The sequence below is a fragment of the Eptatretus burgeri genome, chromosome 4 (genome assembly GCF_056783735.1).
Source record: "Eptatretus burgeri isolate ZD-2024b chromosome 4, Ebu_testis_v1, whole genome shotgun sequence".
Classification (NCBI taxonomy): domain Eukaryota; kingdom Metazoa; phylum Chordata; class Myxini; order Myxiniformes; family Myxinidae; genus Eptatretus; species Eptatretus burgeri.
Window position 1 is genome coordinate 110,754,441 of NC_140964.1, and position 12,138 is coordinate 110,766,578.

General features: G+C 52.0%; 1 long non-coding RNA gene across 1 annotated transcript in view; it reads left to right on the plus strand.

Annotated features, from left to right (window-relative positions):
- Positions 1-236: 236 nt before the first annotated feature.
- Positions 237-12,138, plus strand: part of LOC147028902 (uncharacterized) — a 33,867-nt gene continuing 21,965 nt past the window's right edge. Inside the window, exon 1 of the long non-coding RNA XR_015056956.1 lies at positions 237-352. This is a non-coding gene — a long non-coding RNA (uncharacterized LOC147028902). The remainder of the gene's footprint in view (positions 353-12,138) is intronic.

The window sequence follows — 12,138 nt, forward strand, 5'->3', positions numbered from 1 at the left end:
CAATGATGTTCAGATATCCTGTGGCATTCAAACGTTGCTCCACTTTAATCAACGGGCACAATGTGTCCCGTGAAAACACACCCCACACCATCACACCACCACCACCAGCCTGCAATGTTGACACACACCATGATGGATACATGTACTCATGTGGTTTTCTCTCCACCCTCGTCCTCCCATCAGCATGAAACAGCAAGGAACCAGGATTCATTAAACCAGGCAATGTTTTTCCGATCCTGCAGTGACCGGTGTTTTTGTTCCTCAGCCCACTTCGACCGCAGGTTCTTGTTTTTTGCTGAAAGAAGTGAAACTCCACACGGTCGTCGGCTGCCATTACCCCATTTGTGTCGAGGTATGACGAGTTGTGCATTATTTTATGGATCTTTTGGCACCAATGTTGTTCTGGATCATCAGTTGACTAACTGTAGCCCGTCTGTTGCTCTGCACAATTTGTGTTAGCCTCCTTCATGGCCTCTTTCATCAATGAGCCGTTTTCGACCACTGGCCTGCCGTTGGCTGGATGTCCTTTGGGTGGTGGACCATTCTTGATACACACGGGAAACTTGAGTGTGAAAACCCCAGCAGCGTGGCAGTTCTTGACATACTCAAACCGGTGTTCCTGGCACCTACTATCATACCCCGTCCAAAGGCACTTACATCTTTTGTCTTGCCCATTCACCCTCTGAATGGCACACAAACACTATCCACGTCTCAATAGTCTCAAGGCTTTAAAATCCTTCTTTAACCTGTCTCTCTCATTTAGCTGTTTGCTTTGAAGAAAGTCTCTGTACAGAAGCATATCACAGTCATGAGCCTCTGACAGGATTATATTTTTGTAGCCACATACATATTGCTTCCCCTCATGCTCGGAGGGGTCTCTCGACACAATACTGTATGGCATGGAACCTCGGCAGGGCATGTGCAAGAATATTCTCTGGTGTATGCTCCTCCTTCATCCCTCTCTCACCTCAAATGGCGTTACTGCAGACTCACTGAAAGCTACGCTCACAACCCTCCAGGATTCCGCATGCAGTATCACTTCACTTCGGATGCGCACAATACACTGATTGGAGTGGAATTAACAGGAGCAATCAATAAGGGCTTAGCTTTCACGTGGATTCACCTGATAAGTTTATTTCATGGAAAGAGCAGGTGTTCCTAATGTTTTCTACATTGACTGCATGTCAGTTTAGCCCTCTCGCCCAATGGTGTAAAATCACTTGAAAAATTCCCGGATCTGGATCCGGATTCCGATCTTCACCAAAATCTAATCATTTCGGCCTCGTCGTATACCCAAGCTCTTCACCGAATTTCGTCTGAATCTGTCCACAATTTTTTTTGAGATATTTTGTCCACAAACAGACAGTGGGTGAAAACATAACCTCCGTCCACCTTCGGTGGGTGGAGGTAATTAGCAGTTCGAGCTTAATAAAGTGATATGGAATTGATAAAGTGATGTTGATGGAACATTAACACAAACTTATCAAAAACTGGATGGGAAAAGTCGAATTGCCAGCCTTACATAGCAGATGTGACCCCATATATCACATACCTTTGAGTCAACAAGGGAATAAATAATACTAACTTTATAAATAAATAAATGTATCGTATGTAGTTTGGGCCCTGGAGAAATGTCCCATTGGTCCTTCCCTAAATCTGGCCCTGTGTCAGGTGAGGAAGAACGTTGTCTCCTAAGCCCTAAGGGATGTTTGATACTAATGTCCAGAGTCACCATCATCCAGATACCAACAATCCAGACACAGGGCCAAGTTTAATTGCAGAGCTGAGTTGTTCAGGGAGTCGAGGCGCAAAACTGCGCGTGCACTGAGGGCGAACAAGGAGGCCTGTGTGTGAAATCTGCAAGGGTAGAGCATCACCTGTGGTCAAGTGATTCTAGTCCAGCTTACAGAGAAATTTGTGCATTGCGTCCCTCGAAGCCTATCCCCCAGTGTAGTGCAGTTAGAGCAGATGGTGGTGGGCTCTTGACAGAGGAGTCTGAAGTGAAGGCCCACTGGGCCGGTTACTTTGAGCGGCTGTACCAGGCTGATCCACCTTCATTTGTGGAAACACTGGCTGCGGTGAACCGGTTCAAATGGGGTAAAGCTCCTGTGATCTGTGGCATCCATGCTGAACTTCTCAAGGCTGGTGGAAATACTGTACTCATGTTATTGCATGCAGTTCTGTACTCTGCCGGCAGAGAGACACAGGCATCATCCCAACTGACTGGAAGAGGGGCCTTGCTGTCCCTCTCTGGAAAGGGAAGGGTTACACTGTTATAGTTGAACGAGGTTACCTGTCAGGAATACCTGCAAAAAACATGAACAAATGGAAATTCACTGGTTATAAAAGTATTCAGCCCCTTTGGTTAGTACTTGGAGGAAGCACCTTTTTCAGCAATGACTGCGCCGAGTCCTTTTTGGAAGGTCTCGACCAACTTTTCACAGTGAGATGGTGAAATCTTTGCCCATTCTTCACGCGAAAATTGCTCGAGTTCTGCAAAGTTTGATGGGGATTGTCATGAACCCAATTGAACCTTTATGGTGAGACTGAAGAATGCAGTCCAAGTGTGGACTTTGACTGGGCTACTCAAGAACACTTATTATCTTCTTTGTCAACCACTCCAGTGTGGCTTTAGCTTTGTGTTTTGGATCATTGTCCTGCTGAAATATGAATCTCCTACCCAGCTTCAGATTCAAGGCTCACTCAAGTAGGTTTTCATCAAGGATTCTCCTGGACTTTGCACCATCCATTGTCCCTTCCATCCTGCCAAGCTCCCCAGTCCCTGCTGATGAAAAGCAGCCCCATAACATGATGCTGCCACCACCATGCTTGACAGTAGGGATGGTGTTGACCGGGTGATGTGCAGTATTATGCTTGCACCAGACGTCATGCTTTGAATTTAGACCAAAAATTTCAATTTTCGTTGAACGGTGGAGTGAGGGGAGGTGAAGGGACGGCAGCGTGAAGGAAAGGGAATGCAGTGTGACGGGAAGGGAAGGGCAATCCAACGCCCAAACAGCAATATTTTCTTTTAAACCGCCGGGTTCGATATAAAACCAGGTGGGAGCACTTAAAACCCATTCTATCTATCTGGCAATGCATACTTTCACATATCGTAACCTTTGCACCTCTGGTCGGCTCACTCCGAATCTGATTCATACATGATACACTGGGAAAACTTTTAATTTCAAAACTAAACTGCCAGTCCTCAAGAGTCCCCCGGAGAGAGAGAGAGAGAGAGAGAGAGAGAGAGAGAGAGAGAGAGAGAGAGAGAGAGAGAGAGAGAGAGAGAGAGAGAGAGAGAGAGAGAGAGAGAGAGAGAGAGAGAGAGAGAGAGAGAGAGAGAGAGAGAGAGAGAGAGAGAGAGAGAGAGAGAGAGAGAGAGAGAGAGAGAGAGAGAGAGAGAGAGAGAGAGAGAGAGAGAGAGAGAGAGAGAGAGAGAGAGAGAGAGAGAGAGAGAGAGAGAGAGAGAGTGAGAGAGAGAGAGATAGGAGGAAGAAGAGAGAGAGGTTGGGGAGAGGGAGAGAGGGAGAAGAAAAGGTAGGGGTTGGGGAGAGAAAGAGGGGTCGGGGTCAGGGAGATGGAGTGGGAGAGGGGTCAGGGAGAGGGATCGGGGAGAGAGGGAGAGGTTAGGAGAGGGGTCAGGGAGAGCGAAGGTGAGGAGTTGGGGAAAGGGAAGTAGGGGGGTCAGGAAAAGGGAAGGATTGGGGTTGGGGAGAGGGTAGGAGAGGGGTCGGGGAGAGGGTAGGAGAGGAGTCAGGGAGAGAGAAGGAGAGGGGTCGGGGAGAGAGAAGGAGAGGAGTCGGGGAGAGAGAAGGAGAGGGGTCGGGGAGAGAGAAGGAGAGGGGTCGGGGAGAGAGAAGGAGAGGGATTAAGGATGGACTGACGAAGGACACACTGACATTTATTGTTATAGATACACTAAATGGCCAAATGAATGTGGATACCTGCTCATCCAACATCTCATTCCAAAATCATGGTCATTAATATGGGGGTGGTCCCCTCTTTGCTGCAATAACAACCTCCACTCTTCAGGGAAGGCTTTCCATGAGATGTTGGAACATTGCTGCAGGGATTTGCTTCCATTCAGCCACAAGAGCATCAGTGAGGTTGGGCACTGATGTTGGACGATTCGGTCTGGCTCGCAGTCGACGTTCCAATTCATCCCAAAGGTGTTCGATGAGGTTGAGTTCAGGGCTTTCTGCAGACCAGTCAAGTTCTTCCACAGCGATCTCTACAAACCATTTCTGCATGGACCTTGCTTTGTGTATGGGGGCATTGTCATGCTGAAACAGGAAAGGGACTTCCCCAAACTGTTGCCACAAAGTTGGAAGCACAGAATCGTCTGGAATGTCATTGAACACTGTCATGTTAAGATTTCCCTTCACTGGAACTTAGGGACCGAGCCTAAACCATGAAAAACAGCCCCAGACCGTTATCCCCCCTCCACCAAAATTTACAGTTGGCACAATGCATTCAAGCAGGTAGCATCTCCGGACATCCACCAAACCCAGATTCGTCCGTCGGACTGCCAAATGGTGAAGCGTGATTCATCACTCCAGAGAACCTGTTTCCACTGCTCCAAAGTCCAACGGCAGTGAGCTTTACACCACTCCAGCCGACACTTGGCATTGCACACGATGATCTTAGGCTTGTATGTGGCTGCTCGGCCATGTAAACCCATTTCATGAAACACTCGACGAACAGTGCATGTGCTGACGTTGCTTCCAGAGTTAGTTTGGAACTCAGTAGTGAGTGTTGCAACCGACGACAGAAGGTTTTTCTGCGCTACGTGCTTCAGCACTCGGGCGTCCCGTTCTGTGAGCTTGTGTGGCCTACCACTTCACGGTTGAGCTGTTGTTGCTCCGAGACGTTTCCACTTCACAATAACAGCACTTACAGTTGACCAAGGCAGCTCCAGCAGGTCAGAAATTTGATGAACTGACTTGTTGGAAAGGTGGCATCCTATGACGGTGCCACGTTGAAAGTCACCGAGCTCTTCAGTATGGGCCATTCTACTGCCAATGTTTGTCTATGGAGATTACATGGTTGCGGCTTGATTTTATACACCTGTGAGCAATGGGTGTGGTTGAAATAGCCGAATCCGCTCATGAGAAGGGGTGTCCACATACATTTGGCCTTGTAGTGTTTATATATATATATATATATATATATATATATATATATATATATATATATATATATATATATATATATATATATATATATATATATATATATATATATATATACATTGTTGTGGTTAAGGAAATTCGCAAACCACCACTCAGGTCCCATAGGTGAGATATCTCTGTAAGTATATGTGTAGTTAGCCCAAACCCGTTGTTTAGAGGGAATAAATGTCATTCATTCGGGCTGCGACCCTTCAAGATAGCCGTTTTTCTGTTCTATCTTTATTTTGAGCCAACCACGTCTCAACAGCCATCACATAACAACCACCAACCGCAACGCCGCTTCACAACAACAACAACGCCAACAGCCACGACCTTTACCGTCACATCTCGCTCTCGCAACCATCGCATCACCGCCATTCCCGCGCCGCTTGTGGGCACCGATCCTGGACTCGTACAGGGCGCGCACCGAGCAGCGGGTGCAAAAAGCGGCCTTTCCGAGAAATCGGATCAAGAATGATTCACGCCCACTTCTGTTCCGTCCTATCAGCGAGCGTGGGGCAATTTGGCCCCGCCTCCAGGCGCGTCGGAGTATAATCGATATATGCAGATTCGAGGATCAGGAATGATTCACGCCCACTTTTCCTCTGTCCAATGGGCGAGCGTGGCTCCGCCCCTGAGCCGATCCTGATCCAAAAATCTGCATATGGTTTCTCCTGTCGCACTATAAAGCGCCGAGCGCGGGGCGAATCGGGGAAGAGTTGGGAAGAGTTGGAGAGTTGTGGCGGCGGCGAAATCAGTCGAGAGAGTGTCTGTCAGGGTCTGGAGAGTCTGGAGAAGCCAAGGAGCTTTGTGGAGGTCTGCGCTCGTGTCAGAGTTGGGGAGCTGCGGAGAGGGGAGGCCGGGAACACGGTCGAGGTCGCAGTGGAGTCGCTCGTCGCGGGACCCAAGCCAGCCAGATATCCTCTTTCCCCCGAGCATCAACAACCCCCCCTGTTTCCCCCCCGCGCTGAGATAGTGTGAGAAGGGGGCCCCGTTCCCATCCCATTCCAGGCATTGCCAGCGAGGCCCGCGGAGTCAGGGCGCCGCCGCCATTTTGCGGCTCATCACCAGACGGGTAGGCTCGACGCGGTCTCGGCCCCAGGCCCGTCTGCCCCCTTATCGTTGAGGGTGGCCCCTTTTTCTTTTGCTTTGGAGTATATGTGTTGTCGGCGCCGTCTGTGAAGTAAAACTGTGTAAGTGTTGCCATGTGCTCGCGTAGCCGGTAGTAGATCTGCATTGTGTTTCTTTTGTTGCAATTGCTTTTGGTGCGTAATTGTTGTTTCTTCTTTTGTTACATTTGCTTTTGGTGCATAATTGTGGTAATTGTATATGTGTGCTTTCCGTTTGCCGCGGAATAAATGTGCTTTATGTTGAACTGTTTCTCCCGTTTCGCTTCGTCTTTTCTCTAATTGAATCTCCATCTTACTTCACGTAAAGGGTTGGTAGGGGCTAAATACGCCTGATAATTAATCGGAACCGTCGAGGTTGACGATAACACCACTCGGTTATCCCGATAGTACGGAATGGGTCGCTTAAAGTGGCCCGTGTCCGAAGTCGACCTGCGGCGAGGTGCGATCGCCCGGTCTACCCTCCGTGTGGGTACTTAGGTAGGTCGAATTTGGCGAACAACCCTATCCCACGCGGGGGGCCGATTGGCACGATCGTGGTGAGGCCGAAAGCCCCACCCGTGACTAGTTCCCAGCGTTAGTCCGAGAGGGTCACGACGGGATTGTCCGTCCGGTGGGCGACGTGCCGCGATTCGAGTTACATGGCCGTTCGCACGCCGGCGGGCGCGAATTCGCAACATTGGTGTCAGGAGTGGGATACAAACCCATCCCCCTCCTCGCGGCACTGGTATCGGAGAACGGGAAAACGGGCTCTCCTATCTCCAGCTAAATTCATGGGAATCGGTCCAGGGGTGAGAGGAGCGACCCCCGATTCCCTCCAAATTACGAGCGATTTAAATTAACCCTTTACGAGAAATAAGATGGCGTCTCAAGGCGAGCATGAGCCGGGGGTATTAGAAATGGATTTAGAATGTGTAGAATCCATGGTCCAGGATGAAAACCCCGTGCAGGATATGTTGGTTGTGCAGGAACACGAACTCCCCCAACTGAACCCAGAGCCCGAAATAGGTGCGGCGGCGGCCGCGGTGTATGACACCTCCCTCCCCCTCTCCACCAAAACCCTTCCCCGATCCCTGCCGAAACGGCTCACCCAAACGCACCCGACATAGCCCAGCTATTCGCCATGCTGGCAAAGATGAATGCGGATGCGCAACAAATGAATGCGAACATGAACAAGCAAATGCACGAAATGAAAACGAAAATGGATACAAACACAAACGAAGTGAAGGTGAATATGGAAACAAACGCACTCAAAATGAAGGAAGAAATGAAAGAGCTGCGGGGTGAGACGCAGAACATGGGCCGAAGCCTGCAGGCGGGCATGAAGGCAGTGACCAGGGAGCTCAAAATGGCGACGCCACGTGTGGGAGCGAACGAGCTGGGAGGGGGTGAAACGGCTGTCGGGCCCGCGGTGGAGGCTGGTAAGGAAAAAATAATTCGGGGGACGTGTTGGGCGAGAAGAGTGACGGTGACCGAGAGGGAAAAACTAATTGGGGTGACGGAGACGTGCATGAGGGAGATAACAAGGGAAGAGACGGAAATAATAGTTGAGACAAGGGAGGTAAAGGGTGAAGAGGTGACTGAGTTGGCAGAGACACGGGAGATGGGAACGATAGAGGGAAGACTACACGATGAAGACGGGGATAGAGACGCACACACACACACACGGAGGTAGTGGAGGACAATGGGGGTGAGCTGGTGGACTGGGTGGAGACCCAGTGCGAGCAGCGGGATGGCCTCCTCCAGGAACGAGGGGAGGGAGTATGCCCCCTTGAGGCGAGTCACGACCAGGTGGGTTCGGTCGTGCTTTGCGAGGGTGAGGGGACGGGTGCTGTGGACAGGTGCACGGAGAGCTTGGGGGGTATAGAGGCCCCGGAGACCCTTGTGGGGACACGAATCCCCAGTGTGGTTGTCCCGGTGTTTGTGGTGTCGAGGTGTGTGTTCACGAGTGTGGCGAAATGCGTGCTGCAACGCACGCATAGCGTGGGTGCAAGGGCGTGTGTGAGACCGACCGAGTGGGTGACAAAGACCCCGTGTGTGGAAGCGACCCCGTGTGTGAGTGGTGTGGTGGTAAGTGTGCAGAAGGGCGTGCTTCCCAGCGCGCCGTGTGTGAGTGAAACACCGCAGTTGAGTGCCCCCGCGTGTGTGAGTGAGGCACGGTGTATGAGTGAGGCACCGCGGATGAGTGCCCCCGCGTGTGTGAGTGGTATGGTTTGTGTGAGGGAGGTGGCATGCGTGAGTGAACGGCCGAGTGCAAGGGAGACCGTGTGTTTGAGAGAGTGGTATGTGAGGGAGATGTCGGTCGGCATGTGTGAGCATGCAACCGTGTCTCCCGGTGTGAGTGTAATGGAATGGAGTGTTAGCGTCGTAACACGCAGGTGTGCGTGGGTCGAATGGAGACGACAACGACAATTGAGAGACAAAAGCCGGGTAGCGGCTGCAGCTGTTTCGGGAACCTTGCCGGGTTCACCCAGCAGCGAGCGCGAGGTCCGTGCTGTGCAACGCACGAGGCCCCCACATGCTCGCTTACGAAAGTGAAGTCCCGGTCCGGAAACGAGCGCGGTGAATGTTGCCGATCCCGCGACGGACAAAGTTTAGGCAGGATTATGGATTTGGACCGGAAGGGTTCTCCACGCGGGCGTGTGTGTGTGTGTGTGTGTGTGTGTGTGTGTGTGTGTGTGTGTGTGTGTGTGTGTGTGTGTGTGTGTGTGTGTGTGTGTGTTAAGCTCCAACGGGCAAAGCACATGTGCTCGCGTGGGGAACCCCTCGAGACGTGGGGCTTGTGTTTTTTTTATGCGCACGGTGACATCATGGCTGCACGTGAGGTTGGAATCCGGCAGGAGGGGTATCCCTGCCGGATGGTACCGTCCAAGGAGGGACGAGGTACACGTGCAGCTGCATGACGTCACGGGCAGGTGCAAAGTGCGCGAGCTGTGAGTTGCCGCGCTGGTGCTGCGCATGGAAAAAAAAAAAAAAAGCAAGCCTCACTTTCGGGTGCACAGGATTCCCGGGCAAGGGGTGGAAGACCCCCTTACCAGGGCACAGGATGAAACTAGTTAGGGGGAAGGGTTAGCTTAGCTCGACCGACTTCATGGGGCAGGTGTAAGTCCTCATGGAGTCCGTGGAATGGATGAGTTAGAGGGATTGCAGCGAGATTTAGGTTGGGAAATTGATTAATGGGATTATTTGGAGACAGTGACAGACTTTGGATGTGTAGAGGGGACGTAGTTTAGCTAAGTAGTGTTAAAAGGAACGTGCTGTAGTTTAAGGGACGACGTGGGAGCACGAGTTAGTCAGGGGATTTAGTGAGCAGGATGGCAGAGTTCAGCAGTGTGCGTGTTGAAGAGTTGGTGAGTTGTGTTGTGCTTGGTGAGCGAGTGAGGCCAGCGGGTCTGTGTGGATGGAGCGAGTCTGGAATGCATGGTGCGATGAGTGATTGGGGGGAGGAGTGACTCCCGCCCAAGGGACCCCGGGGTCAGTGTAGAGTGAGTTAGGGGGTTAGTTAAATTGAAAAATGGAGGTCGTTTTGTTGTTGGTGTGAATGTAGGCTCGAAACCCGTTTGGAGGGGTGCAGGAGCCCTGTTGACAGGCTGGGAGCGTGGCTGCGAAAGGTGAGTATCGCTGAGTGGGTACCCCGGGCACCAGGCTAGTCGGCCGTGGTAGGCCAAGGGCCCATGGGGGGCCGGGATAGCGTAGTGGGCATGGGTGTGCCTGCTTGGTGCGGGGGCCCGGGGTGCCATTAGCCGCGTGGGCAGTGTTGTGGGCACGGGTGACCCTCGGAAAGGGGCCCGGGAAGCCAGCCTGCCACGTGTGCGTTTCAGGGGAGGTGCCATGGGGGGCACTCCCCGGTGTTTAGGGAGCTGGTAGGCTCGGAGGCAGTGTAGTGCCCGGGGGTGCCATAGCGGGAGATTCGGCAGAGGGTCGTGTGCCAAAGGGAGCCACGCGTCCCAGCCATGAGACCGTGTGAGGGCACGGGAAGAAAATTGGGGGGCGAGGCCCGAAATTTGAGAGGACACCAACACAGGCGACGGGAATCTGGGTTTATAGAACCAATAGTTTAAGCGAGAGGCGCTTGTTGAAAGTCCCGGGGTCGTTTAACAGTTAAATGGATAGGGTAGAATAGGAAGTGTACCCCTCCGCACCATCCACCCCTCGCTCTCGTTGTGGGCCGCTGGACCCACTTTGTGTTATAGATCGCTGAAGTCTGGGGAGGCCATTCTGAGGCTTCGTTGGGCCTCGACACAGGACGCTAGCTCTCCCTTGTTCCCCTCCGGGAAGGGAACGTAGGGGTTGGGAGTAGGCTAGGTGGCAGGATAGGTTAGCCGAACAAGGACAGTACAGGGGGTTAGGGGACGATTTATAGTGGGGAAGTAAAAATAAAAAAATAAGTTGGGGCTAAATTGGGGTTTGACAAATTAAGGGAGTGGGTATAGACAGTGACAGGCAAAGGCCCATTGGTTGGGAGGGAGACCGTAGAGTAGGTCCGAGCCCGCCTTCCGAGTGGCCAGCACCACCGCACTCCCTCCACCAACCTCCACTGAACGGCGAAGGCTGGCCAGCTTCATCGGCAGCTGTTGTTTTGCTGCAAGGCCTGTGCCGGCTGGATCGGCTGCAGCTGCTGTGCTGCAAGGCCTGTACCGGCCGGATCGTCTGCAGCTGTTTTCTGCAAGGCCTGTGCCGGCCAGTTCATCTGCCGGCTGTGTTTGCCTGCAGCGGCCTTGTTCTGCAGGCTGTGTTTGCCTGATCACCTTTGCCATGCCATGCCCACTGCCCCTGTTCACCAGCCCCGTTCAATTTTTGCTTTGCCCCCCCCCCCTGTTCATTGCCATGTGCGCCAGGATCAGAAAGCAACAGTTTGCAAGTTGCGAGAACTGCCCTGTTGGCAGCTACAACACGGGCCTGCAGTGGCGGCCCGTGCACCGTGTTTGCGTCCATCCATTCATCCATCCATTCGTTGTGTTCATTGCGTGTGCCACTTGAGCTGGCACGGAGACTGCATTTGTGCAGCCCATGCACCGTTGTGGTTCACTGCGTTCAGTTCAAAAGGGAAGGCCTTGGACTGCATGTGAGCAGCCGGCCACATTCCCTGTCACCTGCATTGTTTGAGCCAGAGACTGCATGCGAGCAGCCTGGCTCCCTGCTAACTGCTTTCTTTTTGCAGAGTTCATTGATCCTGGGCCATGGTTTAGTGTAAAATTTGTAAGTTAAGGTTAAGATGTACTGTACATATGAGTACGCCCCCGGCATGTCTGTCTTAGCGCTGGCAATTTTATTTAAGTCGTCCGTCTGAGTGGGTTTGTTTAGTTAGTTACTCAGCCCTCCGGTTATTTATTTTGGGGACACGAATACCATGAATGTCGCACTCAGGGATCCGTAGGTAAAACGTACTAGGGGAGAACTACACATGATGGCACACGAAAATTTGATGACTCGGGACGAGTCTGTAAAAAGGGGAGGGGGTAGTGTTGTGGTTGAGGAAATTCGCAAACCACCATTCAGATCCCATAGGTGAGATATCTCTGTAAGTATATGTGTAGTTAGCCCAAACCCGTTGTTTAGAGGGAATAAATGTCATTCATTCGGGCTGCGACCCTTCAAGATAGCCGTTTTTCTGTTCTATCTTTATTTTGAGCCAACCACGTCTCAACAGCCATCACACAACAACCACCAACCGCAACGCCGCTTCACAACAACAACAACAACGCCAACAGCCACGACCTTTACCGTCACATCTCGCTCTCGCAACCATCGCATCACCGCCATTCCCGCGCCGCTTGTGGGCACCGATCCTGGACTCGTACAGGGCGCGCACCGAGCAGCGGGTGCAAAAAGCGGCC